Raw genomic sequence first — 26,991 nt, 5'->3', positions numbered from 1 at the left:
GTTGAATGTGTTACCGTCTCACTTGAAATACGTGTTTCTCGGTGACAATTCTACTAAGCCGGTTATCATTAATAGTGGTTTGTCTAACAAGGAAAAGCATCGATTGAAGGAAGTGTTGACAAAGAATCAAGAAGCAATAGGATGGGTTTTATCCGACTTGAAGGGTATTAGTCCGGCCTATTGTATGCATAAGATTATGTTAGAAGATGATTTTCGGCCCGTGGCACAACCTCAAAGGCGATTGAATCCAACCATGAAAGAAGTTGTTAGAAAAGAGGTTGTGAAGTTATTAGAGGCGGGGATGATTTATCCCATCTCCGATAGCGAATGGGTGAGTCCGGTGCATGTGGTTCCTAAGAAGGGTGGATTGACGGTTGTGAGAAATGAGAAGAACGAGTTGATTCCTTCGAGAGCGGTGACCGGGTGGCGTATGTGTATTGATTATAGGAGGTTGAACCAAGCAACAAGAAAAGATCACTTTCCATTACCTTTTATGGATCAAATGTTAGAGAGGTTAGCCGGAATAAATTTCTATTGTTTCTTGGATGGTTATTCGGGATACAATCAAATATCAGTGAATCCGGCGGACCACGAGAAAACTGCTTTTACATGTCCTTTTAGCGTTTTCGCATACCGAAGAATGCCATTTGGACTATGTAATGCTCCTGCAACATTTCAAAGGTGCATGCAAGCTATCTTCTCAGATTTGATCGAGAAAAGCATCGAGGTGTTCATGGATGATTTTTCTGTGTACGGGTCGTCATTTGACTTGTGCTTGAAGAACCTTGATGTGGTGATGGAGAGATGCATTGAAACAAATTTGGTTCTCAACTGGGAGAAATGCACTTTCATGGTGACGGATGGGATTGTTCTTGGCCACAAGGTTTCTTCAAAGGGGCTTGAGGTCGATCCGGCAAAAATTGAAGTTATTGAAAAGCTTCCCCCTCCGGTGAATGTGAAAGGCATAAGGAGCTTCTTGGGACATGCTGGGTTCTATAGAAGATTCATCAAGGATTTCTCCAAGGTCGCAAAGCCTTTGAGTAATTTGCTCAACAAAGGTATGGAATTTAATTTTGATGAATCATGTCTAAAAGCTTTCCTAGAACTTAAAGCAAATTTGACCACCACACCCATAATTGTCGCTCCTAATTGGTCGCTTGAGTTTGAACTCATGTGCGATGCGAGTGACTATGCGGTTGGTGCGGTCTTAGGCCAAAGGAAGAACAAACAATTCCATGCTATACATTATGCGAGCAAAGTTTTAAATGAGGCACAGATTAACTATGCCACTACCGAAAAAGAATTTCTCGCAATTGTATTTGCATTGGAAAAGTTTCGCTCTTACCTCATTGGTTCTAAAGTGGTGTGTTATACTGATCATGCCGCAATCAAATATCTTCTCACCAAGCCTGATTCAAAACAGAGGCTTATTCGGTGGATTCTTTTGCTTCAAGAATTTGATCTTGAAGTGAAAGATAAGAAAGGTACAGAAAATTTGATTGCGGATCATTTGTCTCGGTTAGTAAATACCGAGGTGACAAACAATGAAAAAGAAGTGAGGGAAGAATTCCCCGATGAAAAACTGTACATGGTACAAGAAGTTAGACCCTGGTTCGCAGATATGGCTAATCACAAAGCATCTGGCTGGATACCGGAGGATCTAACTTGGAATCAAAGAAAAAAGTTTTTAAACGATGCTAATTTTTATGTTTGGGATGATCCTCACTTGTTTAAGTTGAGTAGTGACAATCTTTTGAGAAGATGTGTCGCGGATGAGGAGACAAAAAGCATTTTGTGGCATTGCCACAATTCGCCGTATGGTGGTCATTTTAATGGTTTGCGTACGGCCACAAAAGTCCTTCAATCGGGATTTTGGTGGCCTACTTTGTTCAAAGATGCTTACCACCATGTTGCCTCATGCGACAGTTGTCAACGAACTGGTGGAATAGGGAAAAGAGAGGAAATGCCCCTCCAAAGTATTGTAGAAGTAGAAGTATTTGATTGTTGGGGCATTGATTTTGTTGGACCCTTCCCTTCCTCTATGTCAAATGAATACATCTTGGTAGCTGTGGATTACGTGTCTAAGTGGGTGGAAGCGATTGCTTCACCCAAAGCGGATGGTAAGACCGTGATAAAATTTTTGAAGAAAAATATATTTTCGCGGTTTGGCACGCCAAGAGTATTAATTAGTGATGGTGGATCTCATTTCTGTAATGCCCCGCTTGAAAAAGTGTTGGAGCAATATGGAGTAAAGCACAAGGTGGCTACTCCATATCATCCACAAACTAATGGGCAAGTTGAGAGGACCAATAGAGAAATTAAGAGAATTCTTGAGAAAACTGTGTCTAGCTCTAGGAAGGATTGGTCGATGAAGCTTGATGAAACCTTGTGGGCATATCGGACCGCTTTCAAAGCACCGATCGGTCTTACACCATTCCAAATGGTGTATGGTAAAAGCTGTCACCTTCCCGTAGAACTAGAACATAAGGCATATTGGGCCTTGAAGCTTTTGAATTTTGACCACAAGTTGTGTGGAGAGAGAAGAACAATCCAATTAAATGAGTTGGAAGAGATGAGATTGCATGCCTATAAGTCTAATTCAATTTACAAGGAAAAGACCAAATTCTATCATGATAGTAAGATTCGAATTAAGGACTTTAAGGTAGGGCAATTAGTTTTACTCTTCAATTCCCGGTTAAGACTTTTTCCGGGAAAGTTGAAGTCTAAATGGTCCGGACCGTTTTTGGTCAAAGAGGTTAGAAGCCATGGGGCTATTGTGATAGAGGACCAAAAATCAAAGCAAGAATGGGTAGTTAATGGTCAGAGGTTGAAGGTTTATCGAGGAAGCGATTTTAATCGTGAAACTTGTGTTTTATCGTTTGGTGATCCTTGATTGCCTTTGACCGTCGAGCTGACCGACGTTAAACAAAGCGCTTATTGGGAGGCACCCCAATTTGTAAATATTCAGCTTGTTTTATGTGTTTTTTACCGTTTATGTTTTTTGCGTTCTGGTCGAGCCAAAATCAGTCTACCGGTAAAGTTACACTTGCTGGTAGAAGAAAATTTTTTTTCTGTGTTCTGTCAAGGGCGCTTAGCGCGCTCTAGCCCGCTTAGCGCGCTTTGGAATTTTGGAACCCTTAGTTCCAGAGATATGCGCGCTTAGCACGCTTCAGACCCCGCTTAGCGCGGGTGGTTTTTCAGAGAAAAAAAAATATTTTTGAATTTTGGGCCTTTGTTTTTTTTGACCCGGCCCAGCGCGTTTCTGAATGGAGAAAATAGGGTTTTGAGGTTTTGTTGCCTCATTTCCCTCATTTTGCTCTCCTAAAGAAATTCCTCTCTTTGCTTCTCCATTTTTGTGTTGCTTAGCAATCAAAGTCCTTGCTTTTTCTTCTCCTTCATCATCACCAAGGTAATTTCTCTATTTCCTTTGCTATTTCTTTATGCTTGTTTTATATATTAAGGTTTAGATTTAATTTTAGGAATAGAATGTGGTTAGGGTTGTTGTTTTGAAATCTTAGTAATTTAATCTGATTTCCAGTGCCTTGTGCTTGTTTAGAATTGATTTTGGGTGCTGGAAATGCATGGATGAAACCCTGGTTCGCAGGGGATTTGTTCTGCAAATCGCAGAGCCCGCTTAGCGCGGTAGGCGCGCTTAGCGCGGTCTGGGGATTTCAGAAAAATCCCCTCTTCTGCCTGTTTTTGTTTGATGCAGGGGGAGTGATCTTGTTCTTTGATTCTTACTAGGGCTGATTTTTTTTTGTTATGTAATGTGTTAACATATTGGTTTTTGTGTTGCTATTTCTGTAATCATTTCAGATGGGACCGAAATTCCTAGGCTCTAAGAAAAGAAAGACCGGAACCGAAGGTGGCAGTTCTTCTCAAGCACCTAGGGCTATTCCGTTTAATCAAAACCGTTTTAAGAGTCATGTCCAAGAGGAGAGGTACAAGAAGTTAGAGGTTAGGACATGGTGGCCAGAGCGAATTGTGAGGATCAATCCTGAGGGAACCTATGGGTGGTGTCATAACACCATTGAGGAGTATGGTTGGCTTAAGCTTTGTGAGCCTGCACCTAAGTTTCATTTGGAGATTGTAAGAGAGTTCTATGCTAATGCCGTTCCAAATGAAGAATTTCCGGTTGAAGGTGGTCCTTTTGAGTTCAAAACTTGGGTGCGTGGTAAGGAAATTGATTTTTCTCGTCAGGCTATCCGTGAGTTTCTTGGAACTCAATTACCTTTTGAGGATGGTGAGCTGTGTGGGTATCATGTGCAATTAGCAAGGGGTAATTTTGATTGGGAGCATCTGAGGGAGGTCTTGTGTTCGGTTGGGCAGTCTTATGATCTTAATCCTTCACAACAGCCCCAGAAATTCTCTAGGAAGTCGTTGTCTACTAATGCTCAGATTCTCATGTCTGTGGTCCTTCATAATTTAAGGCCTAGGAGTCACACTTCCTCTTTACCTGCTGAGTCTGCTGCACTGGTTGCTCGTATGATTGAGCATGAGCCGATTGATATTACTCGCATTATTGCGAATGAGCTGAAGAGGGTTGCTTTGAGTGGAACTCGGCATGGTGATCGTGCTCCCTGCAAGCTGATTTTTCCTGGTTTGATCATGAATCTGTGCAAGAAAGCAAGAGTGCAGATTCCTTCTGAGGGGCTTGTGTCTATTGACACTTTTATTGATGACATTTTTATTGAGCGTTATTGTTTATCCAGGTTGACTGCTGTTCCTGTTGCTGCTGCTCGCCCTGCTCGCCGCCGTAGTAATCCTGATAGAGAGGAGAACTTGGCATTTCATATGGCGCATCAGAGAGCATTCATGTTTTTGCATGATTCTATGTCTCAGCTGAGGTTGCAGATGATGGAGCCCCATGTGGCTCATCCGTGGAGTTCTCGCCAAGACTTGGTGGATTATGCTGATTGGCCTGAGGTCAGTCCATTTCCTGAGGAGGAGGAAGGTGGCGAGGATGAGAATGTGGAAGAAAATCAGGATGAGGATTAGTATGTTTAGTGCTATTAGTATGTTTAGTGCTATTAGTAGGTTTAGTGCTAGTTTTTTTTATTTTGACATTAGCCTTGTTATGTTTTGTTCCATCCTTTTATAGGATGAGGTATTTTGAACCTTAGGCATTGCTATGCCTTTTTGGATATTGTGACACCTTTTGGTGTTTGTTTTAAATTATTAAGTTTTTAGTTTAATTGCTTTATATTTTTATATACTTTTGCAGTTGTGTTTTAAATTTTTGTTTGTTGTTCTTGTGAAAGTGCTTCCTGGTTGAAGTAAGCTTTTACACCCAATTGGGGAGGTGATGATATAATGTGAAATTAGTACGTACAAGGTACATTTTTATCGTTTCTTTAATATACCATGAATTAGATACTTGTAATTGTACAAATTAGATGTCATATTTTCTTTAGCAAATATAGTTCAATATTGAATCATTTTAGTTCTAAAACTAGTGTGAGGAGCCTTTCCGTTGTACATTTATATATTATTTTGTGATTACCAACAATGTGCGTTAACTCGTGTTTATTATGTTTAATCTTGCGTTTTTTATTTTAATTGTGTAAAGCATGAAAGTGATCAAAGCATTTTGTTTTGCATTTCGAGTATAACTTCTCTACCATATATAACCTACCCGGTGAGTGTGTGAGCATTTGATAACCACTTTGAGCCTTTTTGCCAAGATTCAATTGGTATCATTTCCTTGTTTATATTTGCCGATTTTTGATCTGAATCTTGATGACTTTCTTTTAACCTTGAAGAGTACCATGAAATGTGGTTAGGAATGATTCCTTTTCGCCTTAGAATAGAGAGCATTCGTGATTATGTGGTGGTAATATTCAAGTTGGGGAGAATAAAATTTTTTGGTGGTATTGGTGATGAGAAGAAAATAAGTGATTGCTCGAGAGAGAAGGAGAAAAAGAAAAAAAGAAAAAAAGAAAGAAAAAGAAAAGAGCTTTGTATATAGCTAGTTTCCTTTAAATTAAAAAGATGAACTCTTGAGCAAGAAAATTGTGTGATCGGTTGATAAGGATGTGTGGATATAATCTTGATTTGAATGCTCTCTTAGGAATTGACCCTTTCGTTTCAATGGCCTTGAGAAATGACACTTCCTTGTTAACCAAGCCAAGATACAACCCTAAAGACTTTGTGATTCTTGCTTTTACGCTTTTTATATAAATGTTGTGTAGATGAATGCATAATTAATTCTGGATGTTGGCGACATTGTTGTGTGAGTGTTAGGTCCTCAATTTTGTCTCTTACTAGAGAAGTGTGTAGGTTGTGATTCAATTTTGAACTTATTTTGTTTTAGGAACTGTGTTACATCAAAGGTGTATTTAGTATTAGTATCTCAATCATGGTATTATTTTAGCAAGGGTGGAATGTTACTTGTGTACTTATGGAATTTGAACCATCCAATTGTTTTTGTCTTAGCTTGTGATTTCTTGGTTGTATTTGTTTTGTTTGAGGACAAACAAAGGTTTAAGTTGGGGAGAGTTGTTAGTTACCAATTTGTGTAAATATCTTAGGTAATTTTTTGTAACTTTCAAGTCTTTTTGTGGTTAATAGTAGTATTTTATTATCATTTGGTATATATATATTTATTCTTATATTTATATTATTATTGAATAGTTCTTATCTTTGCAATCTATGTTGGATTTTGTAGTTTTTATAGATAATTGGAAGCTTGGACCATGGAAAAAGCACTTTGAAGATGTTCCAAGACCAAAGCCAAAGATTGCTGAAAAGAGGTAGCGCGCTAAGCGAGGTTGAGCCCGCTAAGCGCGCTTTTGAAGAGAAGAAGGAAGTTCTGGCAGAGAGTTCCGCGCTAAGCGAGGTCTGAAGCCCGCTTAGCGCGGTTGGGCGGTTTAAGCAATTTTTGATAGCGCGCTTAGCGGGCTGCACCGCGCTAAGCGCGGTTTGCGAAACTTTGTTTATTTGTTTATGGGCCAGATCATTTTATGGGGGATATAGAGAGATATTTTAGAGAGAAACAAGAGCATAATACACTGTAGCAAACATAGAGTTGAAGATTGGAAGCCTTGATCGTCGATTAATCGTCGTTGATGCTTGTTGATCTTCATCCTTTCCTTCTTGTGCAAGCTACCATTCTCATGGATAGCTAAATCCCTTTTGTATCAAGATAAGATGTAATCTTCCTAGCCTTTTGTATGTTTTTCTTGTGAATATATGTGTATGAACAAGTGATGATCAATATAGATGGTTTAGTTTGTTTATTAAAGCTTTTTCTTTGGTATAAATGTTTGAGACATCAATGTTTGTATCTAGACCTAACTCATCATCTTTCAAACTATAAGTTGCAGACATGGATTTAGAGTTTGATGTTTACTAAGTATCGGTTTTTAAAACGTTATTTGTATTGTTTAAACGGTGGAGAAATCGTCGGTTAAACAATACGGTAAATCTAGCTATATCGTTGCGGACACGGACGATATAGGTGTCGATACGTAATTATATTGATCGTTAGCAAGTTCATAAGCATATATTTATAAGGAAACATACAAACTTAGGTCGATGAAATCGAATCTTGATGCATTTTCTTTAACTTACAACCTTCATTAATTTAATCTTTGCTACTAAAGAGATTGAATGACCTTTTGCAAACCTAAAACTAAAGTAACATTAACTCAAGACAAAATAGGCTATAGAACGGCGGTGATATCGCAATAATCCCTGTGGATACGATATAAACGAAAAGTACACCACAATACTCTTTCAACAGTCGCATTAGGGTGAAAAAGATATTTTGATTGGTTAAGTTGCTTTTAAGGTACACAAGTATCTAATGACTAAGTTATACAACTTGTATTCAGACACTCGAGGAAAAGGTAGGATATACGTCCAGCTCGTCCATTTATCCGTTTATTGAAAAATGTGAGACGAGTTTAGTCATAACTCCTTAACTGAAGGATAATATTAAATGGCCAAGCTATACAACTTGTATTTGGATACTCGAGATAAAGGTATGACAAACGTCCAACTCGCTCATTTATCGTTTATGGAGTTGAATGAAAATCGCTTAATTAATGTGTTTTAAATGGATCGCGAATATTTGAATGACCAAGCTATACAACTTGTATCTAAATAATCGAGGAAAAGGTAGGACATATGTCTGACTCGTCCGTTCAACCCATTTATTAAGAATATACTTTCACACATTTTGATTCAAAAATTGGGTGAAAAATACTTGGTATTGACCAAGAGTTTGCATCACATTCGATTAAATTTATTCGGAAAATTAATTGACGTTGGATCAAGTGTTTTTTTGGTCTTTTTGAAATGATTGGTTTTAATAAGCTAATCTAAGATATTTCTAGATATTTAAAGAAAATTTCTAAAATACATACTAAAATTTTAAAGTCTAAAAGAACTAAAATTCAACACTAATACAATTACTAAATATAATACTAAAAAAAAGAAATTTCACAAAAATATAAATGAAGAGAAAATAAAACAAAAGAAAAAAAGAAAAAAAAATAAAACATGGGCCAAAGTAGCAAGAGAAACCACAAGCCCAATAGAGGGGCGCATAAAGCATCCCATGGGGTTCCAAGGTCAGTTGGGCGAAGGCCCAAAGGCTCCTGAAGCCCAGATCATAGTCAACATTGGTTGACTCATCCTGGAGCACATGATTGAGTTACCAGAAGGTAAAAGCTAATTCTAAGGGCCTAGGGTGCGGGTACACAAGGTTTATGGTGGGGATGTTCTATTAGATCCATGGTTGACTAAAGATAGTAAGCCAATCCAAAGGCTGATGGGGTTGTTGTAACACCCCTAAATCTATACTACATAATAAAGCATACAATTGCATAAATTCAGAGTAAATAAGCATGCATCACATGAGGGCATTATACACACTTTCGACAAACAACACTTTAACATGCAATGGTCACATTCACGTAACACGAAATTGAAAAGATTTAAAACAAACATGCAAAGCCACAACGGAATAATTATCTCATCAATAAAATGGTAAACTTGGATAATTCCTATACATCATCCACCATGTCACAATATCTCGGCTCAAAGGCCACTCATCAACAACATAACATACTTTGATGAATGTAAGTAACATTAGGAGTTTGATTGGTTTGAATACCTAGAAAGTACTTTAACTCTTGCATTAGGCTCATCTCAAATTCATAATGTATAAGCTTAGAGAATTCTTGACATATAGATGGGTTAGCAGAACCAAAAATAATATCATCAACATATATTTCACATATCATAAAATCATCTCGGAGTTTTTACAAAATAGAGTGGTATATACTTTTCCTCTTGAGAAGCCATTCTCCAAAAGAAAGGCACTTAGTCTATCATACCAAGCTCTAAGAGCTTGCTTAAGACTATACATTGACTTATTAAGTTTGAAAACATATTGAGGAAACTTAACATTCTCAAAACCAGGAGGTTGATGAACATATACTTCTTTTGAAATGTATCCATTCAGAAAAGCACTTTTGACATCCATTTGGTATAAGATAATATTATTATTCACAGCAAATGATATTAAGAGACGAATAGACTCTAACCTTGAGATTGGGAAAAAGGTTTCATTGTAGTTAATCCCTTATTGTTAACTATAACCTTGTGCAACCAATTGTTCCTTGTTATGACAACTTCACCTTTCTCATTTTGCTTGTTTCTGAATACTCACTTTGTACCAATAACGTGAGTTCCCTTAGGTTTCAGAATTAAATCCTAAACATCGTTTTTGGAGAACTGATTTAGCTCTTCTTACATGTCCAAAATCCATTCATTATCTTGAAGTCCTTCTTCACATGACGTTGGTTCTATTAGAGACACTAATCCCAGCAAAGTTTCTTTAGATTGTTTGAATGTGGATCTGATTCTGACTGGTTTAGTTTTGTCTCCCAGAATTAATTCTTGAGATACAATTTTCCTTTGCCTTGGTTTTCTTTGAACTGATGTAGTTCTAGAGGATTCTAATTTGTCATTTTTATCTATAATGTCTACTTCAGAGTCCTTGGTATTTTGCTCAGCTCCTTTGAGTGTAATCTCTAAATCTGCAAAACCCTCATACAACTTTGACTTTTCGGGCTTATAGAGGATCCCAAATCTTCTCACAAAAGCACAAATATTTGGATGGAGTTGCAAAGGGGCGATATGTGTGTGTGTGTGTGTGTGTGTATATATATATATATATTGAGAGAGAGAGAGAGAGAGAGACTTTGGCACTTCAGCCTCAAACACATTAAAAGGGATTCCTCTAGATCGATTGAGACGCTTGTTTAAAAATACAAGAATTTATCCTCCACTCCTTATTCAGGCCTTCTCGCCTTCCATGCAAGGCTTCAAAAATACATCATTTTTATCTCCAGGATATGATATGTATATGCCCTTACGACTAGAGGTAGGCGATTTCTTGAGTGCCCTCAATCTTCATGGCTCTCTTGTCAACCAGGTAGCTTTTTTGGTGAAGGATGCAACGAGGAAGGATAAATCTATAGCTTATACTCGGGCTACTTTATCATCTACTCAAACATATTTTCTATGGTTCAAAGATATGTATAAACTCTACGTCTTGAGAAAGCCTTACTGGCTCAATGCTTAACTGAGTGTTCCACTAATAGTGTCACGACTATTTCGAGGTCCTTTGAGTATGCTTTGTAGAAATGGAGCATTTTCACCATATTTTGGGTATTTCAAGGGAGTAGATTCAGCCAGATCAGATGGGAAGTTCGTCTTCATTCTGGGCTAACAATCCTTCCCTTTTTGTAGCTGTGTATTGTTGTAAAGTATAATTGAAATGAAATTGTTTGATCCCGTGTGCGGTGCTTTGGATTTTGTGCAAACTTACGAGGTCTTCCCTCGAAATTTATTAGACGTCTCTAAGCCATTCCTAACCAAAGGCCAGTTCCCCTTCAACCGCCCATATGAAAACTCGGGTCAAGGTCGACGTGTAGCCTACCCACCGCAGCCCTTGGAGTGGCCAACTACTAGACGAGGTGGACCGTTATTTTCGTTTTAGTCATTTTTCTAATTCTTTGTGTGTATGCTTCGCGTTGTGGGGTTTTGATTGATGTGGTCACACGTTTGTGGCGTTTGCGACAGCACCCATGTGTCTGTGTTAGTGGCTACGATCCCTTCGCTCGTACCCTGTACTCGTCATCACATTACACGGTCAAAAAGAAAATAAATATTTTAGAACTTACAATTTTTGCATTAGCAATTGGGAATTTATCGTACATTTGTGAGAAAAATGATTATACCAAAATAAAATCAAACGAAAATTTGAAAACATAACCAGGAGGATTGGCCACCGCTTATTCTCCCCATTTTGCCACTCGTTAAATTAGCTACTTCTGGGAGGTCGGATGTTCATGTTCCTGAGTTGGTCAGTTAGGTATGCCACTACTTTCTCTTGGGTCCTGCTAGAGTGCTTGATATATCCTTTTGGCTCCCGCAATGTCAGCATTGATAGTGACCAGTTCGCTATGAAGGTTATGGAATTTAAGCTTAAGGTGGATCGGCGAGGCTATGATGTCCATGGCAGTTGCGAATGGCCTACAAAAAATGCATATGCAAACACTTTTTCAAAGGACCACTAGGAACTGTGAGTTTATAGTTCAAATATTCTTTCTTTCTCCTATAGATAACATTAACTCGACATACCCCCAGAGACGGGTCGTCGTACCATTTAATGCATGTAGGTCTGGCCCTTCCTTCCACCACAAACTTGCGTTTCTCAAATAGTTTGGAGTACATTATATTGCACGAGCTTCCAGCATCAATTAGGAATCGTGAGACGTCAAATTTTTTTTATCGTAACAGTTATGACTAAAGGGATGATTTCATCTGGTGTTCCCATGGTATTCTTGAAACCCTAGAACCCGAGCATTGGCTTGTATGGGATCTTGGTTGACATGCCTCCAACCTTCCTATGGAAGACCAACATTTCAATAATTTTTCTCTTCATAGTCTAATATGTCGCAAGTATACAGCAATATCAATGTACTATAAAAAGTTATCGTATCTATACAGACCAAATGACAAGTATTGTTATCTATTATTTCTATGTGTATCTAAGGCTAAGCGAAAACTAGTTTTTATCCGAAAAAATGAAAAATATCAAATTTAATTCAATAATAAAATAAAAGACCAAAATAATGATTCTTATATGTATCCCATTTTTTTGTCTCTTGCTCATTGCATTCATCGGATATATGGTTGCATTTTTTGAGAAAAAATTAACCATGTCTAGTCATTTTCATTTAAAGTCAATTTTCATTTGCATCATTCCATTTAATTTCAAAAATAAGTCAATTTTTAAGTCAAAGTAAAAAAAATACTTGAAATTTTATTTCAACTTTCTTTCAAAGATCACATTTAGTTTAAATTCAAAATTGAGATACATATTCAAGTTATTTTGATTATTTGTCTTTAAGCTTTTTTTTCCAGCCAAATTCCAAATCATTCATGAGCCAAATTTCACTCACTTTTAAGCCATATTTTCAATTCACTTTTTTAAGCCATGTTTCGAAATCAAGCTTTAAGCTTTTAAACCATTTATTCAAACACATGTGAGCCAAATTTGAAGCAATTTTTAAAGCTATTTTGATCAAGCCATTTAAGCCATGAAGGCTTTTACATTTGGGGACCAAATGCACACATGCCAGTCACGTGCCTTTCCCTTTATTTTCTCTTTTTTACTTTATTTTTTTAGAAGCCTTTTATCTGTGTTTCCACGTGTAAACACTCTTGGTCTTCGGATCATATTGACCAAAGGGATGATCAAGCGCTCACAAATCTACCACATGTCCCCTTGAGGTCAGCACTTGACATCTCTTTTGGGCTTAGTGTCAATGGGCCTAATTCTATTTTCCATGTACAAACCTTATTTTAATTGCATACCTCCATTTTAGTTTTTCTCTTTAATTTATTTTATTTCTATTTTCATCATTTAAAAAATATTTTCGTCCAATTTTTTATTTATTTTAGTCAGTATAAAATTAATTGATTCATTTTTTAATTAATTAACATAATAAATTGATTGAAGTTATTTCAATTGGTTAATTTTGTTAATCGCTCTCAAATCAACCCGAGTTAATTGGTTGAAGTTCTTTAAATTGGTTAATTTTGGTTCATCGTTAGCCTATTTAATTGATTGAAGTTATTTCAATTGGTTAAATTTTGCTAATCGTGCTAATCGATTCTATTAATTAATTAAAGTTATTTCGATTGATTAATTCAATTTAATCGATCTAATTAAAAACTTTGACATATTAAAATTAATCTTTTCAAAATAAAAACGCTTGATCTAACGTCAAGTTGTTTCCCAATTCAACCAATTAAATACATCGCAAACGCTTGATCTAACGTCAAGCTGTTTCCCGATTCAAATCCAATTAAATACATCGCAAATGCTTGATCCAACGTCAAATATCATTTCTCTATCACTTTAATTAATTTCATAATTAAACGCTTGATCCAACGTCTAGTCATCTTTTCAAAAGTCTTTTCATAATAAACTTGGAATAAAAAAGAGTTGGTTTGACGAACTTGTCTCTTTAATTCTCGAGTATTTAGATTGCTAGTCGTACTTAGCTAGTGGTCTGATGCTTGTCTTCCATTCAAAATACATTAATCAAATGAACTTAGGTTCATCTGAAATTTTACCTAAAAAGCTTTTGGGATAAAAAAGGAGAGGTTTGGACGTACTTGTCCTTTCAGCTTCTCGAGTACTTGGATTGTTGGTCGTACTTAATTTGTGGTTCGATGCTTGTCTTCCACGTAGAAACAATATCAACTCATTTAAACCTTTTGCCTCTTGGCTTTCAAATTCAGAACCTTTCCATAAAAAGATGCTTCGTCCGTTCCGTGACGATGCAAACAAAGCTTCAACATGAGAATATCAAATGTTTTCCACTCGAATGTGAAGATGGTAAAAATCTGTGTTAATCCAAATTAATTCATCCATTATTGAAGTGACGCAAATGTTCAAATATCCATATTTTGGGAAGCATTGTTTTCCGTTTGAATGCGATTTGAGAATCTTTCGCTAAAATGGGCCAACCCATAAACGTTTGCTACCCAGAACTACATAGACTTAAGTTCTCCATCGCACCTGGAGATACATAGGAGCGAGATCTAAACTCTTGTCAGGCACAATAATAAAAAACCCTAAAAATCTTTTCCTTTCTTTTTCTTATGTAATAAGTAGAAGATCGCAAATAACTTAAGTTAATATTCCTTTCGCAAAACTAACTAAATGGGTCTCGTTGAGTACAACGGATGTGAGAGGTGCTAATACCTTCCCATTGCATAATTAACTCCCTGTTAGCTGGCGATTTTGATAACCAGAAGTAAAATTATTGGATTATATACTTCAAAGAGAAAATGGGAAAGAGATCAAGCGAAGAGGTTTCTTCAAGTCCCTTCCAGTAAAAAGGGCTTTTTCTTCATAATGAGTTGGAGCTTTTATGAAAAGGTCTTCGAAATATTTTGCTACGGATCAAATATGTTCGCAGGATATTTTGAAGAATATACATGTTTTAATACAGTCACGTGGATCATGTTTTCGAAGACATTGGGCGGGAAGATTTGAATTTCGAAGTGATACTCTTCGCCGAAAGGACGCGTGGAAGCTACGTGGGATTTCGTTTGAAAGAGACCGTTAGGGTCGAGTTAGTATAAATAGGGATCTTAGAGTTAGGATTCAGGGTGTTCATTTTGTACAAAGTTACTCAAAATTGCTCAAGTACCAAGAGTAAGAGAACGAATTTTCGCTGAGAATGTACGTGTAACACCATTTTTATTTCTATATTGTTCTTCGTTTTATAAACACAAGTCATTTAAATACTCTTTCTTTCAAGTCATGTTCTTTACATTTACAATAGAAATCTTTTGAGTCTTTCTTTACATTTCGTCGTTACATTACATTTTATATTGCCTTTACATTAGTCATAGATTCGAATATTCTTTTAAAGTAAAGTCAGAAAGATGAATTTAGTCATTAAGATAGAAACACTTAGACACATGTCCTAGGATCAATCTAGTCGATCCTGCAAGTTACCAAAGTAAATTTAAGAATTTGGAAGACTAGTGGTTGTTTACTAGAAATCACTGTAAACACTCCCGAACCCTAATTTAGTTGCGCCAACCATTTTCTTTTATTTCGTGGGTTTTATCAATATTTTCCATTTCCTTTGAAATAAATAAAGTTCGGTTGTGACTCTATTGTATTTCGAGTGTGCAATACGCTCATACATTTTTTGACGTCGCGACATCATCTACCAATTTTGCTCATACAAATCACAACAATTAATCACAATGAGAATTATGTTTTCTATAGAAAATACTAAACTAGTGGTAACACTCATTTTCCTTGGCGCATCACAAGACCTTAAACCTGTAAAATACGGGTTTTTGCGTTGTAAATTGTAAGTTTAAAATTCTTTTACAAGCTGGAAATTATTTCTCGATTATTTTAGAGATGCTTTCACTATACGAAATTAAAAGTTTGAATTTCAAGGTCGGATAACGTTTCCGCCCTTTCGACGCGTCAACGGTTTCTCGACGCTTCTACTTTCGTAGCAAGAATTTTCTTTTCAAAATAGAGATTACAAAAACATTTGAATTCTTGACACAATTAAATATTTAAGTGATTCAAATAAATTCTATTAGTAAAATAATCCTCATGTTTCGGACTCTAAAGAAGATTACTTAGACATGATAATTAAACAAACAGAGCATGCATATAATGAATTCATAATTAAAAACAATACAGAATTGAACCTAGAAATGATAATAAGTGCTTCTCAAATTAAATACGCTCTGAAGGGAGACTTTGGGGAAAGCAAGGAGCGATGTTGCCGGGCGAGACCAAGGCAAGGCTGAAGCGAGGAATTCGCTGGGAGAATCTTTATTTGTCGGGAGAATTTGGATATTTTCTAAGGTCGGTTTGAGTGTTTTTCGCTGGCATTTTGGTTGAAAAATGGCATTTCATATGGCGAAGATTTTGGGAGCTGGGTGAATTTGGCTAAACAGGAAATGTGTAAATAAGACAAAAACATAATTTTTGGGGGTTCCATTATTATTTTAGGGTTTAGAACCATTTTTTGGAAAGAGGTTGAGAAAAGAATAAGAGACAGTGCAACTTGAAGAATTGGAGTTGTTGTTTGTATCAGTTGTTGGGAAATCGCGGTGAATGCTTGTTCTTCTTCATTCTTCTTTTTGTATTTAGTTATCATGGGTAACTAAATTCGTTTCTTTTTGGGATTGGATGTAAGTCTACTGTTTTAGTATGTATTTTTATTGATCACGACATTGTATACAATCTATCTGTGAATCTATATCAATGATATCTTTGTTTTACTATTTATCTTAATGGGTTTGGATTGTTATTGAGAAATACGGTTCGAAACTAAAACTAAGATGAACATCTATTAGATTCTAAAATCTAGACATATATTTAGGCTAACATTCACAGAGAGTATAGAATCTTAATGCTCCTTGTTATTTAATTGGTTGTGGAATCGTCGATTAAACTGCAAGGTATGAACCGCTTAACAGGTTGAGAGACCGTCAATTAAAAGTTTCAACTCTCATAAGATGTTTAGACATAAACGTTGTTATGAGTGATACATGATGGTATTGATAAATGTTTAGTCCTCTGTCGGGTTTCCAGAGAACTGGTTATGTTGCACTATTTGCACCAGAGAGAGTTAATGACAGTCGGTCATTATGTAATATTTACGAGTAATTTGAGATGAAATCAGTGGAATAATGAGCAAAAGTTATGCCAAAGTATGAATAAGTGAGCAAGAATCTATCAAGAGGAAGAAATATGGACTTCATTAAAATATTGAAGAGAAAGGAAGAAAATGGAAGCATTTAGCCTTTGTTTTTCACGTGGTCGTGATGCTGACATCTTGGGCACGATGATGTCACATTGCAGGTGCAATGCTTACTTACGCAGGTGCGATACTCTGACACACAAAATTTTCTATAAATAGGGATTTTGGCTACTTTTTTAGAAGTTCCAAATTTGATAGAGAAAGTGACTGCTTGGATTTCTAGTAAGAGTTTTGAGGATTTTTGAAGCCATTTAAGATATTTATCTTCCTTAATTTTCATGTTCTCTTCATCTAAACGCATGGTAATTGTTACATTCACTATGAGAAGCTAGATTCCTTAGATTAGGTCTTTTTGAGACAAACCTAATTATACTGTGTTGGATCATATGGAATTGTTTGAGATTAATTGAATAATTTTATGTTACTGCTATTGTTTAATTGTCTTTGATTTAAATTATTTTTATGTATTGAGGAATGCATGAATCGATATCAAATGAGTAGGGATTATTGATTGTAAGTCTACCGATCCAATCTAGGGCAATTATTCAACTTAGTAATTAACTAGGAATATGTCATTATAAGTTGTGACTTTTGAATTAAAAAAACGTAGAATGCCTAATTTAACTCTGAATTAACCTAGGGAATTAGGATATTCTTGTGTAAATTAGTGAGCTATACACAAAGGAATTAGGTGCAGTGGCCTTGTTAATTTGTCGTAGGACTTTAACATATTAGTAATTTAGTTAATACACAATTCATAAATGGGTATAAGTAGGGGAATACAAAGAAAAATCTAATCGCCTTTAATCATTGAATTTTATTCCGTTAAATCTCTCGTTATTATTTTTTATCCAAATCAATATTGAAATCCCCCTTATTATTTACTTCAATTTACACTATAGTTACCTTGTTAAAATTAACAATCGTTATGGAGACGAATTTAATTTATTACTTCTACGAGACTAGTACACTTTCTAGAATTATTATCAAGGGTTTTAATTCAAAATTATTTCCCCCTTATTATTTACTTTAATTTACACTATAGTTACCTTGTTAAAATTAACAATCGTTGTGGAGACGGATTTACTTTATTACTTCTACGAGACTAGTACACTTTCTAGAATTATTATCAAGGGTTTTATTTCAAAATTATTTGCCGCTATGACAGAGCGAACAATGATCGAATGTGGTTCTTCCTCTAAGGGTACGCCAAAATTCTTAAGTGAGCGTTGATCTTTCTCTATCATTTCTTTTGAATTTGCTGTAATCAGGGTCTTACTTGGAGGTAGCGTTCAATTTTGTCAACCGGTTGGGCGAGATTCCTAGAGCTCTGGGTTCTTCGCATACAAGCAAAAGCGAGGAAATAATAGAAAAAACAGAATTTTTTTCCTTAATCTAAACTATGAAACAAGGGAATCGCGATATTTAAAATTATATCCCTGTCAACAGCGCCAAAAACTTGATAGGCCGCAAATATACGAATATATCAAGTTAGTATTAAAAGTTATCATATTCACAGAGACCGAATAACAAGTACCGTTATCAATTGCATCTATGTGTATCTAAGGTTAGACAAAAACTAGCTTTTTGTGCGAAAAATGGAATATAGAAAATTTAATTCAATATTAAAATAAGAGACCAAAACAATGGTTCTTATCTACAAATTTTACTCATATAAATCACATCACCTAATCGAAACGAGAATTATATTTTCTGTAGAAAATACTAAACTAGTGGTAACGCCCACTTTCGTTGGTACATCAATGAACCTTAAATATGCAAAATACATGCTTTCAAAGTGTAAATTTAAAATTTAAAATTCTTTTACAAGATGAAAATAATTTCTCTATTAATTTAGAGATGCTTTTGGTATCTCAAAATTAAAATTTTGAATTTCAAGGTCAGATAACGTTTCCACCCTTTCGGCGCGTCAACAGTATCTCGACGCTTCTACTTTCGTAGCAAGAATTTTCCTTTTAAAATAGAGATTACAAAACATGATTTTAATTCTCGTCACAATTAAATATCTAATTGATTCACGTAAATTTTATTGGTAAAATAATCCCCATGTTTCAGACTCTAAAGCAAATTACTCAGACATGAAAATCAAACAAATAAAACATACATATAATGAATTCCTAATTAAAAATAGTACATAATTGAGCCTAGAAATGATAATAATTGCTTCTGAAATTAAATATGCTTTGAAGGGAGACTTTGATCCAAACATACAACAATGTAGAAATGAAATAACAGCATGAAATTAACAATGAAACTTGAAACTTGCATAAAATTAAAGCAGAATTTTAAAGAAAATTTAGTGCAAATGTGCTTGAATGCCTTTACAATGAGTTACATCCCAACCTATATAGTGAATTTTTCAGTCTAAATGCTCCAAAAATTGTGTAGAAATTTAGTGATGCTTTTGCTATCTCAAAATTAAAAGTTTGAATTTTAAGGTCGAATAACGTTTCCATCCTTTCACTGCGTCAACGATATCTCAACGCTTCTAATTTTGTAGCTAGACTTTTCTTTTTAAAATAGATATTATAAAACAACATTTTAATTCTCGTCACAATTAAATTTCTAAGTGATCCACATAAATTCTATTGGTAAAACAATCCTCATATTTCAGACTCTAAACTCTTATACAACTCCTCCTCTTCTACCCTAGCCGTCACTTTTCTTCTTTTTCCTTCCTCTCTCTCAAAGAGGGGTGATTTAGGATCAATTTTGATCCAAAATCACCCCTCCAAATCATTTTTGTTTATCTATTACTTAAATAAGTGATTTTCACACCTTTTCTTTTTGTCTTTTTTGTGATTTCGTGGGTCATCGTTTGTTTTGATTTCCCATATTTCTGTGGTGTATTTTGATTTCTCGTCTTTGTGCGGGAATTTTGTTTTTCCGTTTTTGTGCGGTGTTCATTTGTTTCAGGTTGAAAGATTAGTTTCGATCTAGTGCAGATTCAATCAATGACTTTGGTGCCGTCAACGCTACAGATCCGGAAGCATGAATATTTCGGACATCTCAATACAGTCAATACATTAATATTTGTAGGTATATGCAATTTGCCGTTTTATGCTATTAACATGGATGCTGTGGATTTGTTCGCAGATTCATCCTTTTTGTTTTTGGCGATTTTGAATTTGTATTGCAACGATGTACTCTATCGATTTGAATGAATGAATATCATTTATTTTCAAAAAAAAAAACAGATTACTTAGACATAATAATTAAACAAACATAACATGCATATAATGAATTCATAATTAAAAAATGTACAAAATTGAACCTATAGATGATAATAATTGCTTTTGAAATTAAATATACTCTGAAGGAAGACTTTGATATAAACATACAACAGTGCCGAATTGAAATAACAACAGGAAATTACCAATGAAACTTGAAACTTACATAAAATTAAAATAGAAATTTTAACGCAAAATTTTAAATTAAATTTAATGCAAATGTTCTTAGATGTCTTTACAATGAGTTACAAACCTATTTATAGTGAATTTCGCACTCTAAATGATTGTTACCATTTTCCCTTTGGACGTGTTATGTCCCCTCTCTAACTATCTTCTTCTCACAGTTGGTCACAACATCCCTAGTTTTCAAGGGAGACTTGCCATTAGGGGATTCTTCTCTATCTCTTTTTCCTCCCTTGACGTACTCAGATAAGCAACCTCTCTTTATCAATTCATTAATGGAATCTTTCAGCTTGATGAAGTCATCGGTGTTGTGACTATGGCATTTGTGGAAGTTGCAGTATTTGTCTTATCCATTCAGGATGACTCTCTGATGGGAAAGAGGTTTATGAATCCTCCCTTTTGAAACTCTATGTTGGCACACTCCTGATAAATATTCTCCCATGATACATTCAAAGGAGTATATTTATCGTATCGAACATGCATTCCTTGATTGGATTCATCTTTACGCCAATGAGAATCTTTCTTAGTTGAGCGACTAGAATTATCGTCATCAACAACAAGATATTGTCGAACTGGGTGTTAAGCTTTTCCTCCAGGTTGATGAAAGATTGAGCTCTGTTCAACGGTTCCTTCTCACTACGAGCTTCTCTTATTCCCAGCTTCTATCTGAAGGGGTTCTCCTACATCATTCCATTCTCAAATATCCAGTATTTGAGACCTTCCTCGAACCCTTCTACTTCAAAGGCCACTTGCGTTAAATAGTCGATGTAAGATCGTAAACTCTCTTTATTTCCCTATGATATACCACTTAGGGAAAATACTATTAGTGATTTCCTTTTCCTGATTGTGGAATAGGGTGCGAAGATCTCACATAGGTTGATTCATGATTCGAAGCTCCTATTCAACAGAGCATTGAACCATAGCCTAGTTGATCATGTCAAAGGCAGTGCAAATGGTTTGCACTTAGAAGCTTCATCAGCATGGAAATAGTTCAAACTCTCATTGACGAGTTGCAAGTGATCATTAGAATCTCCTTTTTCGTTATACTTGTTTCTTTTATGAGGCTTCTTCAATGACTTAAGTATCCTATTGTCCCAAAATGCGGGTGCATAGAGGATGTTTATGCGAATTCTTCGTCGGTGGTTTCTCTACCTGATCTAGTGGAAGAGCATGGCTACCTCAGTCTTTGACGGAGCTTTGAGGAGGAGTTTTGTGCTTGTTGCTCTTCTGGTGATTCAACGATTTTAGAGCTCCATCTCTCTGCGATGTGGTCGGCTCATGGGCGACAACTTTACTTCTTTTTCAAAGGGCTTCTTGCATGGTGTTTCCCCATGGAGGAGCGTTATGTAAGCTTTGCTAAAAGAAAATAAACCTCTTTTCTATCGCTTGTAAATTCTATTGTCCAACGATGTTATACATGTTGTTCAACAACTCATTAGGTTGGCTCACACCAGTTGGAAACGAGGCAATGTTTCTAGTTGTAAAGTTGGTGGTGGTGCCAGAGGTACTAGAGTAGATCTTGCAATCTGAGGAGGTTGGAGTAGATATATATGCAATAGAATGTCTACCGCAACTTGATATGCAATACCTCGAGGAGGAGGCAATTGAGTTTTTGCCATTTTAGTATCAAAAGAAGTGCCAATTGCATCACGCATGGTGCTAGAACGAGTATCTTTAGATCTAATAACTGTCGAAAGGTTTGGGAGTCAAGAATATGGAAAATAAGAAAATCAAGGTTGATCCTATACTCGAATAAGTCAAACGCGGTAGATCTAGTGTTTGATTTTGAGAAATCTGATCTGATAAATTGAGATGGTCTCGAATCGATGGATCGAAAAGAGAATGTGCAATTGTGGAAAACGCATGAATAAGAATTCGATTCCCACAGACGTTGTCATTGTTCCGTTGTGGAACTAGAATTGGTTGGACAATAGGTGGTTACGGTAGACAGCGGTGGAATTAAGCCTCAAATATGGAGAAGGAGGAGGAGGAGGGGCTTACATGCAAGGTTAGCACTCCAAGGCTCAAGTCAGTGTGTGTGGAGGAGAAGAGTGAGTGGAATTTGAATTTGAAATTGTGTACCTGAATTCTTTGTGCTTATTCTTATATAACAAAGCGATTATAACAACTCGTTATTTGTTAGGCGCGTGATGCATGGAATCGTTGAATGTATCTTGGATTTGAATCGTCTACACCCTTTCATAGAGTAGTTCTCCTACATCGCAAGCAATCCAAGCGAATTGTAACTCCCTCTGAGTGGTTGGCCGATGGTCATTCCGGTTGGTCTGAAACAAAAACCATTTCTAAAAATAAATAAAAATGCATGATAAATAAGATACATGTAGTATAGTATTGTAGTGACTTGAAACAAAAAAGGCAAGAACAGGCGAAATGACAAGGAAATATTTTGAGAATTTCTTTACCCACCTCCCTATGGGGGTCACCCCCAGCGAAATCCCCCATTTGCCCCTGCTTCGGAGATGCATCTCCGAAGTAATTTTTTTTTTGATTTTTTTTTACTTTGGAAATGCATCTCCGAAAACACCACTTTTTTGGTGTTTTCGGAGATGCATTTCCGAAATGCATGAAAATTCAAAAAAGGGAATATTTCGGAAGTTCATTTCCGAAAACATATATGCATATACAATTTTCCCTCCTTCACTATTTCATCATTTTTTCTCCAAAAATACTCCAAACCCTCTCCAAAACTCAATCAATCTCCATCCATTTTTCGTCTCAAAATCAAGTTTCAAACCGTTGATCACGTTAAAGGGAGCATAGAAAGCTACAATTTGAGGTAAACATCTCTCATTTCATCCCCTATTTCACTACATTGATTCAACAATTTTCTGCTGAAACCTGCGATGGTTCAGAAGTTCATTTCCGAAATATGTTACCTAACAAATTTCGGAAATGTACTTCCGAAATAAGCCCTGGCAATAAAAAAACAGTTTTGGCCAATTTAGCTAATTTTTGCATATGTTAGGTATGGTGCATCCGGACAACATTGTGCACGACGACGTAGTAGCTAACGTTAGTAGCGATTCGGATATCGACATTAAATCGATGATCGATGCGGCTGATGTTCGGCAATAATACACAAATGATCGGAGCTTCGCTAGTCGCGAACAATTGATTGATTGGGTTCGTAACGAAGCTAGTAAACTTGGATTTGGAATTGTTATTTTAAGGTCCGACAATGGAAATAGTAAGCGGAAAGCTTTCGTTGTTTTGAATTGCGAACGGGGTGGGAGTTATGTACAATCAAACCGGGTGTTAAAACACGAAGACACGGGATCGAGAAAGTGCGGGTGTCCGTTTAAGTTGCGCGCGACTCGGAGGGTTGATGATTTGTGGCGTTTAAGCGTCATTTGTGGAATTCATAATCATGCCTTGGATGCCAAGTTACACGGGCATCCAATGGCGTGTCGTTTGTCTCGTGAAGAGAAGATTGTGATTTCAGATTTATCGATAGTTAAAGTGGCGCCTCGCAACATACTTGCCGATTTGAAACGGAAAAAACCGGATAACGTTTCAAATATCAAGCAAGTTTACAATGAACGACACAATCTTAAAGTTTTGAAAATGGGCCCTCGGTCGGAAATGCAACAACTTTTGAAACTATTAGGCGATAACCAATACGTGTCAAGCTTCCGAACGTCCGAGGACAAAGTTACGGTGCGTGATATTTTTTGGACTCATGTAGAAAGTATCAAATTGTTCAACACATTTCCAACCATTCTAGCAAGGGAGATTTGTGTCGGGGATGGGACACCGTGAACCAAATGCTCCAAAATCAACACAATGAAATTCAAACATCGTTCGGTCGGAGCAAGACGGTTATGGAACATCGATTTAAGGGCCAAATTCTATTCTCCCAATTGATTTACAACATATCCCGTTCGGGTTTGAATTTTATGTTTCATGAGGCGAAGCGGGCGGAAACCACGGGTCCGGATAGTTCTTTATGTGGGTGCACCATTAGAAAGACATACGACCTTCCATGTGCTTGTATACTTTCAAAAAAAAATGAAGTTGAATTCACCGATACGCATGGATGAGGTAATCGACCATTGGAAGAAGCTTCATTTTGATGATTTTGACCCGCCGAAAGAAAATGACTCCAAAATCACCATCTCCGACGAGTTGGAAGTGATAATGGAGAAGTTTGCTAATGCGGATGAAACAATGAAAATGCACATAAAAGATCAATTACGAAAAATTGCATTTCCGGAGACCACCGATTTGAAACCGCCATCTCAACCAGTTAAAGCGAAAGGTGCACCGAAAAAGTCCAAAAATACACAAAAAGACACATCAACAAAAATATCTCCTTCCTACTTTAGACATGTTGATGCATTGTTCCCGGATTCACCGACTCCAAAATCCAAGTGTAGTGGTAACAAAGGAGCCCGTATTTCAAAGCCACCTCGCACACCACCGATCAAAAAATCACCCGTTATATACATTGATGAGATGCCACTTTTTATGCACAAATATATCGATAACATAATTGATGTTGGAGGCGACGGCAATTGTGGATATCGGGCCGTTGCGAGTTTGCTCGGTAAAGGGGAAGAAAATCACACTTTAGTTCGACGGGAACTTCTTTCGGAATTGACTTTACATCGGGACATCTACGCCCGACTATATGAGAATCAAGAAAATTTTGAGAAACTTCATGATTCACTTGTTCCATCACTTACCGGTATCGCTCCAGTTTCGAAGTGGATGTCATTCCCCGAGATGGGTCATCTAATAGCAAGTGCATATGATCGGGTGTGTTTCGATTTGACGAGATTTGGACTAAGTGAGACTTTCTTTCCACTTCATAGTCGACCGCCATTGGACGCGTCGAGCCGCATCATATGCATCGGGTATCTAAGATCGCGGCACTTTGTTCAAGTGTTCTTGAAACCGGGGTGTCCTATACCGGCTACTTCTTGTCAATGGATGGCACATCATTCAAATGAGGCGGAGACTTGGCCGGATCCTTTCGTTTCAAGAATGACGGAGTTTGAAGAAATGATGAGCCAAGAGCGTGAGCAAAATTGAGAGCGGTCGAAGAACATACCTATTTTAGATTTAGGAGCCACCGATTGGTTCGGTGAATTTTAGTTTGTACCGGATAGTTTTTTGTTTGTAATGACCGTTTTTATATGTATTGTCGTTTACCATGTAAAATCGGACCGATTCAATACATATATAATATAAGTATGTTTTCTGTCATCATTGTCTAATTTATGTCTATTTTGAATGCTTTTGGTATTGTTTACACAAAACACTCAGCAATGCACAAAATGCAAAATTCACCTCTGTTTCTGCATAATTCGGAAATGAACTTCCGAAATATACATGTTTTCAGCCAAATTTCGGAAGTTCATTTCCGAAAATACCACTGAATGTAGGATAAGGTTTGTTAGGCCATCATTGCCCCAATAAGTCTATAAATACAACACACTCTTCTTCGTCCTCTTCACATCAGAAAACACAAATGACACAAATCTACCCCCACCTAGCATTCGTCTGCTTCACCACTGGCTACCCGATGTCGTTCCAATTCCGCTTCTCGCGCGACACGTCGTTTGCGGAGTTGATAACATTGCTCAACACGCTATTGCAATATCCGGAAAATCGAAAGGTTGTCAAGCTCGAGTACCGCTCGCCATCGCTTAACGACGACGAAGACGTTGAGTTCACACCTTTTGAGATCAAGAACGACGAAGATTTAGCGGTTTTGTGGACAACTTTTGACCGATTTTCTTCGAAGGTTCCGATCGAGTTGGACGCGAAACTTCAAAGATCGGGGGACGACATTATCAAAATGTTGACTCATCCTCACCTACCCGTGTTTAACAATATGTAACTTTAATCTTATGTAATGTGATCGATGTAATCTTCATCCGATTAAATAAAGCAAATTGTTGTTGTTTGTTATTTTTCTTCTGTCCAGACCTTATTTCGGAAGTACATTTCCGAATTCTTCCAAGGGGGTGAATTCGGAGATGAACTTCCGAATACACCAATTTTCTGGAAAACAACTTTATTTCGGAAATACATTTCCGAAATCAGTGTTTTTCATAAAAAAAACACGTTTTCGGGAATACATTTCCGAAAACACCTTTTTTATCAATAAAGGCACGTTTTCAGAAATGTATTTCCGAAACAGGGGGTATTTTGGTAAATTCACCAGAGGTGACCAAGAAAGTTAGGAGGTGGGTAAAGAAATTTCCAATATTTTTGCAAGACAGAAAGATTATTAGATAGGGAGAGCAATGAGAAAAGAAAAACACTTGATTCAGTATTTATAAGATGGAAAAAGCCTCATCTAGCCTAAATAGTCGACAATATAATTGAACAAAGCATTAAAGGCTCCACTCTTAAGCATGCCAGAAAATGGAATCTCATATTAGTTGGTCATTTCCAAGATGTTTTTAATCATTTCCACTATTAATGACAGATATTCAATAAAACCACATAATTAGAAAAACCGGTCATGCATACTATATAAAATTAACAATTTGATAAGAGCACTATCACCTATGAGTATCACATCTCACTTAATCACTTCTCCCTTACAGGTCTCGCACTTGAGAGATTGTGAACCATTAAATCCTCCTTAATCATTTCGCTTTTACATGTATCGTGCTTGAAGGATTGTGAATCATTTTACTTTTCTTTAATCACTTTTCCCTTAGGCTATGTACAATGGAGGT

The sequence above is a fragment of the Vicia villosa genome, unplaced genomic scaffold (genome assembly GCF_029867415.1).
Source record: "Vicia villosa cultivar HV-30 ecotype Madison, WI unplaced genomic scaffold, Vvil1.0 ctg.000024F_1_1, whole genome shotgun sequence".
NCBI lineage: Eukaryota > Viridiplantae > Streptophyta > Magnoliopsida > Fabales > Fabaceae > Vicia > Vicia villosa.
This window is presented reverse-complemented; position numbering follows the sequence as displayed.